Raw genomic sequence first — 6,758 nt, 5'->3', positions numbered from 1 at the left:
CGTAATATTTCTCTCTCTCCCTCTGCCCCCCCCCTCCCTCTCTCTCTCTGTGAGTGTGTGTGTGTCTGTGTGTGCATGCATCCATGTGTGTGTGTACCGTCTCCACCAGTTGCCAGCAGCAACAGCCCTCAGAGGGGCTTTTGTTGCTGCTTCCCCCATCTTTCCCCCTCTCTCTCTCTCTCTGTCTCTCTCTCTCATTTAGCTTTCCATCACCAGTCATTACAATGACTAATTACCCCTGTGTACAAAAAGACTCACACCCCATTCCCAATCACAACACCACCCTGTCTAGAAAGAGAAATACAAAACCATGTGTACCCCCGACCATCACCACACCCACACACACGCACGCACGCATGCACACGCCTCACACACACACACACACACACACACACACACACACACACACACACACACACACACACACACACACCCAGGATGTCCAGCCTTTCACAATGTCTTCCTTGTTTGTTCAGTGGGTGTACAAACTCCAGTAAATGTCAATCAGTAGAAATTACAACATCACATCATTCTCAACACCTCCCTAACAAATAGAAGTCTACAGTAGAGCAGCTGTGCGTCAAAACTATGAATAAGCAGTCTCTTACCTGTTTCTTCTTATATAGAGAGAGCTGTGGAGGAACCAGGCATGCTAACGGACTGTCTGATAGCCCAGCCCCCATTACTCTCTAGCAGTCCAATACCCTGCCTCCATGGGTAAGCCCACACCCAATCCCAGCAGAGATCCGTGGTAACTAAGGGTAACTGCCTCCCAGGAGTACCAATGACCTTTCACCTCTTCTTTGTTGGCTCTTGAATTAATCAGCCACACCCAGCCTCCTGAATGGAGATTGTGTGACTCTATCTAGCGTAAAGTCTACAGCATCAATGTATATATCTATTGGTCTAGTCTGTCCTTCTGCCAGTAAATCAGCAGCTGATGATCAAATGTAAATCTACATATGTACATCTATCAAAATAACTGCCGAGAAATGTCCATCAGTCTTTTCGTACTTCTGAATTTACCATCCACAAGTCCCAAGATCACTCAATATTTCCCCTTTGTTTGATTCCGCATAAATTTCAGAGGGTTTATTGAATTTGAATATATTACCATGCAAATGATGTCTTTGTCATGACTGATACACTGGAAATCAATCTCACCTGTTCTGAGCTATCTTCATCATATTCACGCGCTCACAGTCAATTTACGACGAAACAAAAGGGATCCAAAAGCTTCAGCGTGGACAATAAAAGGATAACTTCTCTTACAATATAAATTCCATTCCGCCCCACTAGCCTGGCAGACACAGATCTCACTGTCCCATATTAAATTCAGACTGTCTCTGACTGAGCTAAATTCACTGTCTGTGGGCTCTCAGTCCCCTCTTTTTTATTAGAGTAATAAGTTAGTGTGACACAGACACTAAAAGGCAGGTGGACAAGAGAGCCGTAACCGCTGTTTCAGAGCAAACAGGAGCCGGCCGAAAACAAAGCGGATCAAACATCATCTTCGATTAGTCACCGCTAAGATCAGCAACAACCTCGCGTTAACGCACATCTCAGGACTTTAGATGAATTTAATCAGGACTCCTTCAATGAACAGGAAAAAAAAAAAACATATCGGAGCAAAGTTCAGCGAGGAGGAACATAGAGATAAATAGGAGATTCTGATAAGCGACTTGGGTGGGTAAGTTGTTGGAGTTATGTTTTTTTTCTTTTTTTTCTTTATAGTTCGTTTCATGGTCTGTTAACAGTAATTGCTGTTGAAGCTGATAATGAAAGTCATTAAATACTTTTCAGTGAACATTTGTTCAAAAAACAAGAATATGTAAACACAAAGCTTAGTTCTCGTTTTATTCAAAAATTAGACTGTGCTAGTGGTCCTTAATTGCCTTCTTAATTCCTTGAGTCCTTGTGTAATTAGACATCTACATAAAACTGTTGGAGCTGTAATATCTTAGCTTCATTGACTCCTAAAAACCAGGCCTAAGTGCTGTATTACAATGTCCTTTAAAACAGAGTGAACATATACAAAAGACAGCCAGAGCAAATAACGATGAAAAAACAAACAAACAAAAACAATATTTCTTATTTACTAATGATGAGGTATCATGCATTTTATCAAAAAAGACTTAAATTGGCCCAGTTAACATCCCAGTTAAAATATTTCCAATGCATTATGTATCACCAAAGTGACAAGTACATCAGTGATGTCAAAGGCCAACAGATATTCTGTCAAAACAGTAAAAAAACGAATCAAACAGTATATTGATGATTGTACGTGGGCTTGTGTAAAACTAAACACCTACTCTGAAGATATCATAAAAGACCAGGTCTGTTATCTGCACTTCAAATCGAGGCTATGACAGGAGAAATGAGAGAAGAATGAAAGGAGAGGAGAAGAAGAGGAGAGGTCAGGAAGAGGTGCAGCTTTTGCAGTGGAGTGTTTTCCCAGATGAATTACAGCAGTGTCAGCAGAGGAACAAATTTCAGCAGAATAGCAGCTAGCCACCGTAAAGAATACTGCCCAGAGAGAAATGCCACGACACAGTGTCAAATCTAGACAGGATACTGTGGTGTCATTTTATAGGAGAAAACCATCTCTGACTCAGCCAAGAGTGAAAAACAGTGAACCGGCGTCTCTAACTGAAATAAGTTATAAAACGGCCCTAAACCAAAACTGCGCCATCAGTTTATTGTTGTGAGCGGAAGAGCGAAAAGTTTTAAAATCGTATGTCAAACTGAAATAAAACTGGGAACTATTAGAGAAGCGGATACTGAGGATACCAAGCTTCTACATCACATCTTTCCAAAAGAACGAAGCTGAGGGGAGGTAACCATTCAAATCCTGACGACACTATTCCCTTAAGATTTATATAACTGTATCTCCACCTACAGCGTAAAACATCACCAAGACAACCAACCATGAAACCCCCCAAAGATACGAAGCTCAACCTTAGCTGGAAAAAAAAGTGTTGCTTATCCCCAAGCACATGTCTATATCACAGATACTCAGATACTTCTCAGAAACCGGTGGCCCTGCACATTAGACTGCAGCACTGCACACAGCACTGTGACGCATGATTTTAACTGAACAGCCACAAACGCAATAACATTTCAGCAGGATTTACGCTCGCTCTGTGCCTCTGTGGAATGACGAATGAAAAAGGTCCACCCTAGTGAAGGACTAAAAATATTACAGCCGCTCATCTCAGCTCCTGGACCGTAGGGGATAAATATGAGGGATGAAAAGTTTCTAACGGATGGAGGCGTGTCCTAACAGACAGAGATGTGCATGAACGGACAGAGAAATGATGACATACATGTCATGTAGCTGCTTTTCTGCATGGTAATCTAAGCAGGAGCTAAGCTAAGCACGACGCTGCCGATTATGTACATTTATTCAATAATGTACTGATATCCACACAGGGAAATGACTTCTTAACTGATTCAGGCACAGAGCGTCAGCAGACGTATTGATTTTTGAAGGATGCTCACGATTCATAATCGGTTGACTCAAAAGATGACTGACTCGTGTCAGGCTTTGCGTCAAACATCGATACAGTCCAATTTGCAAACAAGAGCCGAACAGATTGTAGCTAATGCTGGTAAGTCTCCTCCCCCTTTTATCTGACCTTTTTTTCAACCTCCGTATAATTCCGCTTTAATATCTATAGCCGTAGTATTAAAGACAGGTCAGACCCAGTTATGCAACAAGATGTAGCAGAAAACATTTATAGATCAAGCTGTATTCTGGTCCTAAATCTTCCCAAACAGCCTAAGCTCACGTTGGTTTGGTCTTACAGCTGGCCTCAGGCCACCAGAACAAGGAAAATAATGCAACAACATACTTACATGCTCATACTACACGACCCGAAAATTGAAATTCTAACCATTCTCTTCTATGCAGATAGCATACAGATACTTCAAGGACACAAATGAAAAGAGAATACTGTCTTACTAGCTTCTCTGCAACTCCAACACTTTCAGAATAACCCTGCAAATCTTGTCAGGGGTTCTCATTATAGACTCCAGTGCAGAACAAGCAGTCAGAGAGGAAAGCAGTAGAACTCCAGAGTGTACAACACAGACAAAGTCTAATCACAGTCTGTGTTCATCCTTGGTGTGAACCAAAGAATCACATTTTGCAAAGAGTTTTAAGTGAGTCACACTGGAATACATCCAGAGAAGTGACCTGAAACATAGCCATACTGCCGTCCTCTGAGGTTACTGTCGTTACAGTGCAGCAAAAAGATGGTACAGTTTTAATGGCAGGGGATACTCAGTGAAAGCAAATACACATAGTGACGGTCTTCTTTAAGAGCATTGTTCCATTCTGACTTCCTCATTCTCTGAGTTCAAAATGAACCAAAATACACTTAATTATTTATCCATGGCAGGTCCTTTGAGTAGACTTACTTTTTTCAAGGCCACCACCCTGAGGTGAGGGGCAGAGAAAGAAGTAGCGTTATGATGTAATCCCCCTTGACAAACTCACCAAAAAATCAGAAAAAAGACTTCTTCATTTGCATAACTCAGTGTAACAAATATCAGTGTAAAATGTACCCAGTGATTTCAACATGGTGTCATCACTTTGCATCACACTGATTCCTCCAGTTCCACCTAACCTGCATTCATAACTGAAAGAAAGCTATCTGACAGTATAAGGGCAATGTAAAGTCAGCGATTCAGTCTCTTTTAAACTGTGAATGAATCAGGCCGGCTGCCCACGTTAATCCATCCCCGCCATTCCATTATCTGTGCTCAAAGCTAAACTCATCATAGATTATCATAAACAGGCATTTGGAGGTGGTTCTGAAAGGCGACTCTATCAACTATAATTCAGTGAAGACCTGACGTGGGATTAAATTAGGTGGAGGATCTGATGCAGGATTAGATTAGGGTCTGAGAGGCGCAAAAAGCGCAGCATCCTACAAGTCGATTCTTCTTCCTCTTCTCCGCGGCACTGCATTTTTGCACTCGGAGCGGCTTCTCAGTGGAGTCACCCTACATCTCATAAAGCAGGCTTGTTTATCACTGCTATGAGCTATGGCTTTAAATTAGACTAAGGCACTCCTCTTGCTTGGTTGACAAATGCTTTCCCGCTTGTGCTCCGCCGCTTGTTGGGGCGAGGGGAAAATGAAACGGATTGCGTCCTTCCCATACGGCTATAACCGGAGAGATGAGGGTTTGAGGAGCCGCTCACACTTCCACATCTATCTGAGAGACTGGGAGGCTCCAAGAATGCATTTCTGCCACAGCCCTGGGCAGTCATCACTGTTTATTTCATGTTGCTCTAGAAATACAGTGAAGGCTAATGCTCAAACACCATGCATACCAAACCTGACAAACAAATGATCCAAAACGTTGATTATATCAAATGTGATGTATCAAAAATGCATTGTGCAAAAGGGTAAAAATAAAAGATACAATTATATCTTGTATTTTTACCCTACATAGGTTTTAGAGAGGGGATGTGATGCATTTTACAGAGGGAGATGTGAGGTTTTACCCTTTACCATAGATATAGATTTTAATGAGGGAATATGAGGTTTTTTACAGGGAGAGATATGAGGTTTTATCATTTTGAAATTCAGAGAAACCCAAAACTTTGAGAAAATAATTATCATTGCTCACATGAAACACCCCTGGCCAACACTGTGATGGTATTTATTAATAAATACAAATTCTTATCACAAATCATTACATTTTAAAGGTAATGCTGAGAGTAAAGTTGGAGGTGAACAATTTCTTTCTCTCTTTTTGTTGGGGTAGGGTGAAATGTTTCTAGAATAGAGTGTCAATGATGTGTTCCATGAATTAGAGTATGATGCTGCAATCCCATTAATGGAACAGAAGTCATATCCTGTGTAAATGTCATTTGGCTTTGGAAGCCATTTAAATGTGATGACACAGCATTGAGATCAGAGGCACATTTTGTACCTCCTGCAAAATGCAATGTGCAGTGTAGAGAGAGATGAAGAGCCACCGTCAGTGAGCCCTGATCCATCTCAGTCTCTGAGCTCTGGCAAACCCATGATATACAACATCTTTTTAATGGCTTGCACTATCAACCACAGCTCAGTCATTAAAGTCCAAATTAAAGCCATGAAATGAAACCAGCCAGAAAAATTAAACTCAACCAGGCAGTTTCATGCAGGGCTTTTCCTGGGGCTCCTAATAACGTCTCAGAGGTCATAGTCCCATAGATCCCTGCTGCTGAAGGCGATAGTCGACTAACTAGTGGTAGCCTAAAGCTTAAATGACTTTCCTTCCTGGTACAACCAAACAATATTTTTGTCAGATTTCATTCATTTCATTCGTTCATTCATTTCCCAAGCCTTATCCTTACTAGGGTTGCGGGGTGCTGAAGTCTATCCCAGTGCTCGTTGGGCGAAAGACGGGGAGAGACACCCTGGACAGGTCGCCAGTCCATCGCAGGGCAGATACACAGACAAACACATTCATGCACACAATCTAGGAGCAATTTAGTATGTCCAATTCCCCTGACTTACATGTCTTTGGACTGTGGGAACCCACACAGACACGGTGAGAACGTGCAAACTCCACACAGAAAGGACCCTGGCCAACTGGCCGGGAATCAAACCCAGGACCTTCTTGCTGTTAGGTGACAACACTAGCCACTGCGCCACCATGCTGCCCTGTCAGATTTCATATGGCTACAAAAACTCAAATTTATACAGCTACAATCTAAAATTCCTTTCATGATCAAAGTCAGGAGGGCCTTGAACCAC

The sequence above is a fragment of the Chanos chanos genome, chromosome 2 (genome assembly GCF_902362185.1).
Source record: "Chanos chanos chromosome 2, fChaCha1.1, whole genome shotgun sequence".
Classification (NCBI taxonomy): Eukaryota; Metazoa; Chordata; class Actinopteri; order Gonorynchiformes; family Chanidae; genus Chanos; species Chanos chanos.
This window is presented reverse-complemented; position numbering follows the sequence as displayed.